General features: G+C 35.6%; 1 pseudogene across 1 annotated transcript; it reads left to right on the top strand.

Moving 5' to 3' along the window:
• The first annotated feature begins 8188 nt into the window (after positions 1–8188).
• On the top strand, positions 8189–10920 carry LOC108305745 (annotated as a pseudogene). Its single transcript, XR_001825874.2, has 2 exons — positions 8189–8256; positions 9330–10920. The product of XR_001825874.2 is annotated as a peptidyl-prolyl cis-trans isomerase FKBP1A-like (transcript).
• Positions 10921–12204: the final 1284 nt, after the last annotated feature.

Raw genomic sequence — 12204 nt, 5'->3', positions numbered from 1 at the left:
GTAAAAGTCATTCATCTTCTTGGTTAGCTATATTTCTAAGTACTATTTTTCACAGCTATTGTAAAAGAAGTTGAGTTGTTGATTTGATTCTTAGCCTGGTTGTTGTTATACAGAGCTATTAATTTACATACATGAATTTTATATCCTGAAACTTTGCTTAATTAGTTTACTAGTTCTAAGAGCTTTATGGTTGAGTGTTTAGGGTTTTCTAGGTATACGATCATATTTTCAACAAACAGCAATAGTTTAACTTCCTCTTTATTTCTTTCTCTTGTCTGATTGCTCTGTCTAGGACTTCCAGTACTATGTTGAATAGAAGTAGTGAAAGTAGGCATCCTTGTCTTGTTCCAATTATCAGGGAGAATGCTTTCAATGTTTCCTTATTCAGTATAAGTTGGATGTGGGTTTGTCATAGATGGCTTTTATTACCTTAAAATATATCCTTGATATGCCAGATTTTCTGCGGGTTTTAATCATAAAAGGATGCTGAATTTTGTCAAATGCTGTTTCTGCAACTATTGAGATGATTTTTGTCTTTAATTATGCTTATGTGGTATATCACATTTATTGACTTCTGGATATTAAACCATCCTCTCATTCCTGGTATGAAATCCATTTTATCATGGTGGATTATCTTTTTGATATGCTGTTGGGTTCTTTTAGCTAGTATTTTCTTGAGGATTTTTGAATCGATGTTTATCAGGGATATTGGTCTGTAGTTTACTTTTTTTGTTATGCCCTTTTCTGGTTTGGTATTAGGGTGATACTGGCTTCATGGAATGACTTAGGAAGGATTTCTTCTTTCTCTGTTCTGTGGAATAGTGTCAACGGGATTGGTACCAATTCTTCTTTGAATGTTGGACAAAATTCAGCTATAAATTTGTCTGGTCCTGGAATTTTTTTTGTTGTTGTTGGCATTTTTTAAATTACCATTTCAATTTCACTGCTTTGGTATTTGTCTGTTCAAAGTTTCAATATCTTCCTGGTTTAATCTAGCAGGGCTGTTTCTTTCCAGGAATTTATCCATATCCTGTAGGTTTTCTAGTTTAGGCACGTCAAGGTGCTTATAGGAGCCTTGAATAACCTTTTCTGTTTCTGTAGTATCAGTAGTAACAGCTCCCGTTTCATTTTTAATTTAGCTTATTTGCATCTTCCCTCTTCTTTCCTTGGTTCATCTCAGGAATGGCCTATCAATTTTATTTATCTTTTCAAAGAATCATATTTTTGTTTTATTTATATTTTGTATGGTTTTGTTGTTGTTGTTGTTTCAATTTCAGGTAGTTCTGCTCTGATCTTTATTATTTCTTCTTTTACTGGGTTTGGGTTTGCATTGTTCTTGTTTCTCTTGTTCCATAAGGTGTGGAATACAATAGATTATCTATTATCTCTTTAAGTTTTTTTTTTTTTGATGTAGGCATTTAGTGCTATAAACTTTCCTCTTAGTACCACCTTTTCTGTATCCCAGAAGTTTTGATGGGTGGTGTCACTATTGTCATTCAGTTCAAATAATTTTTAAAATTTCCATCTTAATTTCATTCTTGACCTAACAATCATTAAGGAGCAGGTTATTTAATTTCCATGTATTTGTATCATTTTGAGAGTTCCTATTGGAGTTGATTTCCAATTTTATTTCACTGTGGTTTGAGAGAGTATTTGATATAGTTCTGATTTTCTTAAATTTACTGAGACTTGTTTTGTGGCCTATCATATGGTCTGTCTTAGAGAGTGTTCCAAGTGCTAATGAATGGAATGCATATTCTGGAGTTGTTGGGTAGAATGTTCTGTAAATATCTGGTAAGTAGATTTGTTGTAGGGCATAGTTTAAATCCATTGTTTCTTTGTTGACTTTCTGTTTTGATGACCTGTCTAGTGCTATCAGTGGAGTATTAAAATTCCCCACTACTATTCTCTTGCTATATCTTTGTTTTATGACTAGTAGAAATTGTTTTATACATTTGGGAATTCCAGTGTAAGGTGCATGTATATTTAGGGTTGTAATATTTTCCAGTTGGACTAGTGCTTTCATCATTATATAATTTCCCTGTTCTTTTTTTTACTGCTGTTGTATTAAAGTTTGTTTTGTCTGATAGAAGAATAGCTACTTCTGCTTGTTTTTATGTCCATTTATGTGGAATACTTTTTTCCACTCCTTTATCTTAAGTTTATATGAGTTTTTATGTGTTAGATGAGTCTCCTGAAGACCACAGAAACTTGGTTGGTAAATTCTTATCCCTTCTACCATTCTGTATCTTTTAAATAGAGAATTAAGTCATTTACATTCAACATTAGTATTGAGAAATGAGGTACTATTCTATTCATCATGCTATTTATTGCCTGAATATCTTGTTTTGTTTTGTTTGTTTCATTGTGTTGTTGTTATATAGGTTCTGTGAGACTTATGGTTTAGAAGGTTATATTTTGGTGTATTTTGAGGACTTGATTCAAGATTTAGAGCTCCTTTTAGCAGTTCTTGTAGTAGTGGTGGCTTGGTAGTGGTAAACTGTCTTAGCATTTGTTTGTCTGGAAAAAACTTGTATCTTTCCTTCATTTGTGAAGCTTAGTTTTGCTGGATACAAAATTCTTGACTGATAATTGTTTCGTTTAAAGAGGCTAAAAATAGAACCCCAATCCCCTCTAGCTTGTAGGGTTTCTGCTGATAAATCTGCTGTTTCTGTGATAGGTTTTAGGTTTTCCTTTATACATTACATGATGCTTTTGCCTCAAGGCTCTTAAGATTCTCTCCTTTGTCTTGCATTTAGATAACTTGATGACTATATGCCTAGGCAATGACTGTTTTGCAGTGAATTTCCCAGGTGTTCTTTGTGCCTCCTGTATTTGGATGATTACATCTCTAGTAAGGCTGAGAAGTTTTCTTTAATTATTCTCTCAAATATATTTTTCAAACTTTTAGAACTATCTTCTTCCTCAGGAGCACCAATTGTTCTTAGGTTTGGATGTTTAACATAGTCCCAAACTTCTTTGAGGCTTTGTTTATTTATCTATATATTATTTTATTTTGCCTTTTATAGATTGGGTTAATTCAAAACTTTGTTTTTGAACTCTAAAGTTTTTCTTCTGCTTGTTTCATTCTATCTCTGATACTTTCCAGTGTGTTTTGCATTTCTTTATTTTTTCTTTTACTTTTTTTTTTTTTTTCTTTTGAGATGGAGTTTAACTTTTGTTGCCCAGGCTGGAGTACAGTGGCAGGATCTTGACTCACTGCAACCTCTGCCTTCCAGCTTCAAGCAACTCTCTTGCTTCAGCCTTCTGAGTAGCTGGAATTACAGGCACCTGCCACAACACCCGGCTAATTTTTATATTTTTAATAGAGATGGGTTTTCACTATTTTGGCCAGGCTGGTCTCAAACTTCTGACCTCAGGTGATCTGCCCACCTCACCTTCCCAAAGTGCTGGGATTGTAGGCATGAGCCACCATGTCTGGCTTGCATTTTGCATTTCTATAGGTGTGTCCTTGATTTCCAGAAGTTATGATTGTTTTTTATACTGTCTATTTCACTGAAGACCTTTCCTTTCATATCCTGTATTATGTTTTTGATTTCTTTAAGTTGGACTTCACCTTTATCTGGTGCCTTCTTGATTAGCTTAATTATCAACCTTTTGAATTCTTATTCTGGCAATTTGAAGATTTCATCTTGTTTTGGATCCATTTGCCAGTGAGCTGGTGTTATCTTTTGAAGGTGTTAAAGAAACTTGTTCCATCATATTACCAGAATTCTTTATCTGATTTCTTCTCATTTGGATGGATAATGTCAGAGGGAATGTTTGGGTCACAAGGGATATTGCTCAGATTCTTTCGTCCCACAGGGTGCTCCCTATCAAAGGATGTGATGCTCTCCCTCTTCCCCCAGGGATAGGGCTTCCTGACACCTGAACTGCAATTATTGTTTTTGTTATTCTAGGTCCAGTCACCCAGAGGAGCCTACCTGGCTCTGAGTTGGTACTGGAAAGTTTCTGCAGAGTCCTGTGATGTGATCTATCTTCATATCTTTTAGCTATGGATACCAGCACCTACTCCAGTGGAGCTAGCAGGGGAGTGAAATGGTCTCTATGAGGGTCCTGGGTTGTATTTTTGTTCAGTGCACTGGTTTTGTGTTGGTTGGCCTCCAGCCAGGAAGTGGCACTTTAAAGAGTGCATCAGTTGTGGTGCTATAGGAAGGATTCAAACTTGCCCTATGGTCACCTGGTTAAGTATTCAGAGGTCTTAGGCTATGGGAGTCATAGAGTTTCCTCTTCAGCAACCAGGGTAGGTGGAGAAAGACTACCAGGTTGTGGAAGGGAGAAAAGCGTCTGAGCTCAGACTCCCTTTGGGTGTAGGTCTCTGTGGCTGATGGGGGGATGGAGGTGTGGTTTCTCGACCAATGAAGTTATGTTCCCAGGAAGATTATGGCTGCCTCTGCTAAGTCATAAGGTCACCAGGGAAGTGCAGGAAAGCCAGCAGTTATAGGCCTCACCCCACTCCCACACCGCCCACAGTCTTTAAGGCCAATCTCGTTCTCGCTGTTACCACGCAACAGCACCAAGTCTATTTCCAGGCAGCCCATGGCCAGGGCTGAGAAATTGCCCCAGACCACCAGCCCCTCTACTGAGAGAGCAAGTAGACTCACAGTTTTTTAGCATTTCAGGAAGCCTGAAGTGGTGATCCAGTTCCTTCAAAGGGTTTGTGGATTCTTTCAGCTTTTCTTGTATGTTCCTGTGCAGTTTTCGGAGCAAAAGTTCACAGTGTGGCTCGCCACAGGCTTCTCTACCTGAGTGGGAACTGCAAGCTAGTCTTGCCTCCTATCTGCCATCTTAATGCTACCTTTCAGCCTATTTTTCTTTTCCTTTTGTACCTGTTCTTCAGACAGTTTACTAGGAATTCTAAGTAGACTAACTGTTTTATTTCCTGATCCTCTAACCACTGTAGCCAGCTCAGCACTAAAGGATGATCTAAGCCAAAGTTTACTGTATCATGAAGACTTGAAGGTTGACATGGCTTTTTGGCTGAGATGAACTTGAACAAAACCCAAGAATGGTACTGTGGCTGTTTGGAAATTATAGCCAAAGACTTGAGTCCAGGAGTCTTATCCAGGTAGCCCAAACAGGTGTGCCTCCAAGATTTCTGCGTTGAAAGATGATACTCTGACATCAGTAAGAGAGGCTGGAGTTGAGACTGGTCCAATTCAAGATCTGCTGTGGGAAGGAGACTCTTTGGCCTATTTTGTTGGCTCAGATGGGTGGGCATCACCCAGCAGGTCTCTGAAAAATTAAGGTAGTTCCCCAACTACAAAACGGGCTGGAGATTAGATCGGACCCCTTGGTATCTACTGTAGAATGGAGGCTGGTATCTTTGAAATAAATGTAAATTATTTACAATACACATTCAAAGAAATGTTTATTTAAAAATAAGTAGAAACAATACACATTCAAAGAAATGTTCATTTACAAATAAACATTAATAAATTGCAGACATGTTTATGCTTTCCACATATTATAATCATATCTTGGTTTCCTTATTTTCTATAGAAAAACATTTTCTATTATAAAAATGCACACATACACAGCCCACCTTCATTTATATTCCTTATATCATTCTTTTTTTCCTCCTCTTTGTAAAAAAACCTTGTTGTAATTCCTTGAATATGTCATGCTTTAGACATACTGTTTCCTATTCCTGGAATATACTGCTCAACTGTTCTCCATCTGGCAAAGGTATGATTATACTTCAAACACCAGTGAACACATTACTTCATGCATCATCAATACCAAACAAGCAAAAATAAAACAAACCAAAAACAGCAACAAGCAGTCTGATGGCAAAATTACATCATAACCTTCTTTTTACAGCTACACAATTTCATACAGTTATGCAAAAGTATATTTGACAATAAATTAATTTTTTTGAGGGAGGTCTTCCTCTGTCACCTAGGCTAGAATACAGTAGTGCAATCATAGCTCACTGCACCGTTGAACTTTGGGGCTCAAGTGAGCTTCCTGCCTCATGCTCCTGAGTAGTTATGGCTCAAGAAACATACCACCACATCTAGTTAACATTTAAAAAAATGCTTTTTCTTTAGTTTTCAATTTTTTTTTTTTTTTGTCTTGCTATGTTGCCCATGCTGGCCTCAATTTCTGGCCTGAAATGATCCTCCTGCTTCAGCCTCTTGAGTAGCTGAGATTAAAGTAATGAACCCTCTCACCTGGGTTGAGTTAATTTCTCACATGAATGGTCCCCTTCAGTGATTCATGAGACATATTATATATAATTAAAAGCATAAAGGTTTTGTGGCTAAGACATGCTTGTTTGAAATTGTGTCAGCTAATGGCTGGTTAAATATCTTACATAATTTAGTGAACATTTTTGCGTCTTCTTTCCACATCTTTAAAATGATATCATATTCGTGAAGTTAATGTGAAGATTAAACAGAGATACATGCAAAATACAGAGTTCAGTGTTTTATGTTTCAATAAATGCTAGTTATCAGCTCATTCCCCTTTCAAGAGTAAGAGATATGTTTGTATTATTTTTATGTCCACACAGCCCTTGGCACATAGCATGTTCACAATAAGTGCTGAATAAAAAATGGTGTGATATTATTCTGTCTCAACCTCCTCCTATTACTAGATGTTGGACAGTGAAGACACCTGAATGTTTGCTATTTGAACTCCTTTAACCCATTTGATTTTATGTTAGGTTGAGTTGAGTTTCATGACATCTCATACTGTGAATGATTCAAGGTTTATGCCAAGAAATACAATGTCAAAACACTGTTGCTCTTTTCAATTCCAATATTACACTAGCTTTTCTGACCTGAATTTAAAACAAGTCTCAGAAAAGAAAATATCCAAAAAGCTCAGATACTCTCAATCCCTCTGCAAATAGGTTTTCTATTTTTCACTACCTGGAATGAAGCAAAGTGCAAATCTTCAGAAAATTGCTTGCACTTTTTCAACACCCTGGGAGAACATTTGGGTTGTACTTATGCCATAGAATGTAAAGGAAGTTACATAAACTAGTCATTCCATTTCACTAGTGTGTGTATGACTTGGAAAGCAGACTTGGTACCACAAGAGTTTTGTAAATTAAAATGATAAATAAGAAACAAATGCAAAAGATAGAATAAACCCAACAAATTGTTATCCTGAGCATAAAATATAACAACATTTCATTTACTTACCTTTTCTTGGAACACTCTCTTTCTTTCTATCTTGGAAATCTTATTGTTGAACACCTGTTTATTCTTCTTTTGATTCAAATTGCTCTACCACAGAGAATTTTACTAGCTTTAAGAGATCTACCAGTTACCTAAAGTCAATGGTAAAACAGAAACATTGTTTTACCAGTTGTTTTTAAATGATAATTCAAATTCTGAGATACAAAATATGTGTCTGTGTTCTCACTATATATCCTAAAAGAAATTTTTTTCTATATTTTCTTGTACTTCTTTGTTTAAATTTTTGTATTTATATATTTAATAGCTATTTGTTTTATCATAATGAAATAAAAATTAAAATAATAATACAATATTTGTTGGGTAGTATTCTCAGTGGTCAAGGCCGGTTAACTGTTCATATACTATTATATTTATCTTATTTTTATACCATTTATGTTAAGAAACCTTGCCATCAAAATATTCTTGTGTATTTTATTGTGTACACAAATCATTAAGTAATCAGTCTTAGACCTTTCTGAAATGGGAGATGAAATCCAAGTTATAAAAACAAAGAAAAAATAAAGCTAATATTAATTGCTTTATTATTAATATAATGTAATGCATGCTGTGCACATACTGGCAGAAAGATCTGTTTAAACTCAGTAAACATGTAATCTTGGGTACTTTCTGAAGCAAATACTGTTACTATCCTGATTTATAGTTTTAAAAATAGTAATTATATTGAGGCAAAAATTTACACAGGCAGACAGAAAATGTAAGATTCAACCCCAGGCTGGCTAACACTAGTGGCTATGCTATTAATTACTACACTATATTTTCCCATAAATATAAGAGAGAGAGAGGAAGAAAAAAAAAGGAGGAGGAAGGGGAGGGGAGAAGAAAAAGGCAAGGGTGGGGAAAAAAGAAAAGAAAAATCCACTCAATGAATTTATGAATCAAAAATATATCCTTTCTTTTTTTTTTTCTTCCTTGCAAAGGTCTAAAAAGACAAACATTAGACGTGATTAACACTAAAAATGGAAGCACGTTCTCAGGCAAGCTTGGTCAAAAGCAAACAGAAGCAATTTCCAAAACAGACAAAAATGTAAGTTATTAGTGGTCTGATTTACAAAATGTTGCTAAAGCATGTATAATGTTTAGGGTGATATTAGATTAAATTCTTCCCCTAAATATCACAATAGATATAGTGATATTTAGCTCAATATAGTGAACTTTTGATTAAGATGAATATTTTAATGCATCAGCATCAAATGAAAAGAGATTTTTAAAGTTGTTAATTGTAGAATATCACTCAAACATGTTTCTACTTTAAAACAATAATTCACATATACCAACTACAAGTAATAAGTTGTTTCATAGAAAAGTCAGTAATTAATGTAAAATACTCTGAAAAGGCAACAGGAACAGGACAATATATAAATATTATATATTTAAAATATATAAATATCCAATAATATAAAAATCTAATAGTATGTTAAATAATATATAAATGTATCCAATAATATATAAATATTATATTTCATTGTACAAATATTCAATAATATATAAATCACTCAGGCATTGCTTTATAACAGAGATATGTTCTGGGAAATGTGTTAGGTGATTTCATTGTGAATACATAGCAGTACTTACACAAACCTGGATGATATAGTTTACTATACACACCTAGGCTATATGGTATAAATAGTCTATTGCTCCTACAAACCTGTACAACATTTTAGAGTACTGAACAATGTAGGCATTTGTAACTGAATGGCTATGATATATCTAGGTCATACAAATTTTTCAGCTCCATTGTAATGTTATGAGACCACTGTTGTATAGGACGTCCATTCACCAAAATGTGATAATGTGAGATATAACTGTAGTTAATCAGTTTATGAGTTCATCAAAATAATAATTGCATGAAAATATCATTGGTATGTAAAAATGTTCACAAAAGTGAGGAAGCATGTTGTAAATGGGTAGGTATAGAAAGATTCCAAATTAGTAAAATTAAACAAATGTATACATAGAAACTTCATATTTGAAAATGTATAGACATGCTGATTATATTGGTTTAGTTTCTATTGGAATTGGTTATTTTACTTTTGTCCTGGAAAGAATATTTACCATTTTGAAATAAAACTTTAAAAAAATCTATGTAGTGGCGTGAAGGGGCGTGCGCGTGCGCAGGCGACTAGCCGAGGGACTAGGCAGAGCCGTGGTACCGCCGCCAGGTCGCTGTAGGTCCACGCCGCCCGTGGCGCTGCCCGCCCCTCCAGCGTCTGCCGCCGCCGTGGGGGTGCAGGTGGAAACCATCTCCCCAGGAGACGGGCGCACCTTCCCGAAGCGCGGCCAGACCTGCGTGGTGCACTACACCGGGATGCTTGAAGATGGAAAGAAATTTGATTCCTCCCGGGACAGAAACAAGCCCTTTAAGTTTATGCTAGGCAAGCAGGAGGTGATCTGAGGCTGGGAAGAAGGGGTTGCCCAGATGAGTGTGGGTCAGAGAGCCAAACTCACTATATCTCCAGATTATGCCTACGGTGCCACTGGGCACCCAGGCATCATCCCACCACATGCCACTCTTGGCTTTGTTGTGGAGCTTCTAAAACTGAAATGACAGGAATGGCCTCCTCCCTTAGCTCCCTGTTCTTGGTTCTGCCATGGAGGGATCGTGGTGCCTCCAGATGTGTGCATGTGAATCCATATGGAGCTTTTCCTGATGTTCCACTACACTCTGTATAGACATCTGCCCTGACTGAATGTGTTCTGTCACTCAGCTTTGCTTCCGACACCTCCATTTCCTCTTCCCTTTTATCCTCGTATGTGTGTTTACCTAAACTATATGCCGTAAACCTCAATTTACTCATTTTATTTTGTTTTCATTTTGGGGTGAAGATTCCGTTTCAGTCTTTTGGACCTAGGTTTCCAATTAAGTACATGATCAAGTATTAACAGCACAAGTGATAGGTTAACTTTAGAATAGGAATTGGTGTTGGTGGGGGGGCGTTTCAAGAATATTTTATTTTAATTTTTTGGATGAAATTTTTATCTATTATATATTAAACATTCTTGCTGCTGCGCTGCAAAGCCATAGCAGATTTGAGGTGCTATTGAGGACTGAATTATTCTCCAAGTTGAGAGATGTCCTTGGGTTAAAATAAAAGCCCTACCTAAAACTGAGGTGGGGATGGGGAGAGTCTTTGCCTCCACCAGTGCCACCCCTCCCTCTCCTTAAACCCTCTGCCTTTGAAGGCAGGTCATTTTCACTGCGATGTTGGACACTACAGGTATCTGTCCCTGAGCCAGCAGGGACCTCTGAAGCCTTCTTTGTGGCCTGGCTTTTTTTTTTTTTCCCCATCCTGTGGTTATTCTAATGGACTTTCAGGAATTTTGTAATCTCATAACTTTCCAAGCTCCACCACTTGCTAAATCTTGAGAACTTTAATTGACAGTTTAAATTGAAGGTGCTGTTTGTAGACTTAACACCCAATGAAAGCCCAGCCATCATGACAAATCCTTGAATGTTCTCTTAAGAAAATAATGCTGGTCATCGCAGCTTCAGCATCTCCTGTTTTTTGATGCTTGGCTCCCTCTGCTAATCTCAAAGTTTCCTGGCTTTTTCTCCCTCAGCCCCTTCTCACCTCTTTGCTGTCCTGTGTAGTGATTTGGTGAGAGAAATCATAGCTGCCCCCTCCCCCTAGCACCATATATGAGTTTCAAGTTTTATTATTGCAATAAAAGTGCTTTATGCCGGCTTTTCACACACAAAAAAAAATCTATGTCATTTTAGGCCTAAAAGTGGAAGATAATATAATAAATGGGAAAATAAAATGCAGAAATTCATGTCAGGCAGGCCTGAATGTTAAAAATGCTTCCGTCACTAACGGGCAATTAGGTCAACATTTATTTTAAGATCTGAACCTCAATTATTTTAAATACAAAATAGACCTGAATTTTCACATGGCACCTATCAAATCTACCTATTCCTTCACTTTCTCCCTTTTATTAATATGACAAGTTAATTATTTCTGTGGTGGTTGTCCATGAGCAATGAATCCTTAGAAACACTGCCAGAAATACAACAGTCACAAAGAGCATGATGTGTAAAATGTTGTATAGCTTGCTTGGGAGAAAGTGATACAGCACTATGTTTCATAAATTCCAAAAAAGATAGGTTTTAAGGTTGCCTGTGTTTTTAAAAAAATAAATTGGAGGGGTACAAGTACTGTTTGGTTATTGATATATTGTATAGTGATGAAATCTGGGTTTATAGTGTAACCATTCCCCAAAAAATGTACCTATTAAGTAATTTGTCATGCCCCTCCTCCCTCCCACCCTACCCTCCTTTTGTGTCTTTAATATCTATTATTCCACAGTCTATGTCCATGTGCACACATTATGTTGCTTCTACTTATAAGTGAGAGCATGAGATATTGAACTTGGTTTCTGAGTGTTTTGTTTAAGATCATGGTATCCAGTTCTGTCCGTATTGCTACAAAAGACATGAATTTATTCTTTTGTTTAACAGTTGAATACTATTCTGTTGTGTGTGTACATATAGTATATATATATATTCTTTATGCATATATATAGCTCTTTATATATATACTGCATCTATCTATATAAAGAGCTATATATACACTCTTTATAAATGTATATATAGATGCTGTATGTATATGTAAAGAGCTCTCTATATATACACATATATACATATATGGCTTCTTTGTTTTTTGTATATTTTATTTTATAATGCACTGATTATGTTTGCCTGTTTACCTATTGAGGTTTTCAGCTCACTTTCTTAATAAAAGATCTATATACATATATAGCTATATATTTATATATAAAAGCTATATACATATGAAGCTATATATATTTATATATTATAAAACTATGTATGTATATATGTATATATAATATATGTATGTATATATGTATACACATATATGTATGTGTGTGTTTTATATATATAGCTTTTTATTTAAAAATGAGCTGAAAACTTCAATACATAAACAGGCAAACATAAATCAGTTCATTATAAAAT

Source organism: Cebus imitator, unplaced genomic scaffold, assembly GCF_001604975.1.
Source record: "Cebus imitator isolate Cc_AM_T3 unplaced genomic scaffold, Cebus_imitator-1.0 Scaffold66, whole genome shotgun sequence".
NCBI lineage: Eukaryota > Metazoa > Chordata > Mammalia > Primates > Cebidae > Cebus > Cebus imitator.
Note: the sequence above shows the minus strand (reverse complement) of the source record. Positions and strands in the feature narration are given on the sequence as shown.